Consider the following 1,364-nt stretch of genomic DNA (forward strand, 5'->3'; position numbering starts at 1 on the left):
GAACACAGCGGTAGCAGCTGCAACGGGAGCTGAGTACGCAACAGCAATCCAAGGACGCATGCCTAAACGGAAACTAAGTTCCCACTCACGACCCATGTAGCAAGCTACACCAAGTAGGAAGTGAAGAACGATCAGTTCGTAAGGACCACCATTGTATAGCCATTCATCAACGGAAGCTGCTTCCCAGATTGGGTAGAAGTGTAAACCGATAGCTGCAGAAGTAGGAATGATAGCACCGGAGATAATGTTGTTTCCGTATAGCAAAGAACCGGAGACAGGCTCACGAATACCATCGATATCTACAGGGGGAGCTGCGATGAAAGCAATGATGAATACAGAGGTTGCGGTTAATAAGGTGGGAATCATTAAGACACCGAACCATCCGATGTAAAGACGGTTTTCAGTGCTGGTGATCCAGTCGCAGAAGCGACCCCATAGGCTTGCGCTTTCGCGTCTTTCTAAAGTTGCGGTCGTGGTAATTTTTGGTTTTCGAAACGATTGGTGATTACCCAAGCTGATGAGCCTGTTGATCCATAGTATATCACAGAATCCCACCTGTGTCAACTAATCTAATATTGATTGAATATCCGAAGAAACGGGAAGACTTCCCTTTGTTTTCGCACGATACTTCTTCAAACCTTGACTCTCTTTTCAGACGCATTTCCCTTTTATTATCATAAACCACGGGAAAGTCAACGTTAGTTCGGCTCCTCGAGTACATCATGGGAGATGCCAGCTTTGCCTTAGATGTACTACGACTCAATCATCGATTCGAGGTGAGGGACATACAGGATAAATATCTGCTGGCGTTGCCTGACATCCCCCCCCCCCCCCGAGGTGAGTAGTCCGCCCCAGGCGGAGATAGTTGAGAATGGTGGGAGTCGCGGGGATGCGGGCAGTGCCAATCATGTCGATCATGTCGATTGTGTCGATTGTGTCGATCATTCTAGTCATGTCGATCATGTCGATCATGTTGATTGCGTCGATTGCGTCGATCACTTTGGTCATGTCGATCATGTTGATCATGTCGATGATGTTATGGACTTTACGATTCGACACTAGTCTTTCTCTTTTTCATGAGGTACTATACCAGTGACAAAATTTCCCCTATGACTTGGATATTCTTTCTCCCATTATTTAATTTCTGCTTATCCATATGCTTCTGGCGTATCTTGATTCCTAATACCCTGCGCTCCGGAGTAGAAGGTTTCAATCCACCAATAAGAGGTTGTGGATTGAAACGAACCCGGAACTAACGGAAATGGGCAAAAGCCTTATTAGCTTCTGCCACCTTGTGAGTCTCCTCCTTCTTCCGTACAGCACTACCAGAATTTCTGGCAGCATCCATTAATTCATCACTTGAT

This window comes from Dipteris shenzhenensis, unplaced genomic scaffold, assembly GCF_047967505.1.
Source record: "Dipteris shenzhenensis isolate YYH24624 ecotype China unplaced genomic scaffold, Dip_SZ_1.0 scaf0407, whole genome shotgun sequence".
Taxonomy (NCBI): domain Eukaryota; kingdom Viridiplantae; phylum Streptophyta; class Polypodiopsida; order Gleicheniales; family Dipteridaceae; genus Dipteris; species Dipteris shenzhenensis.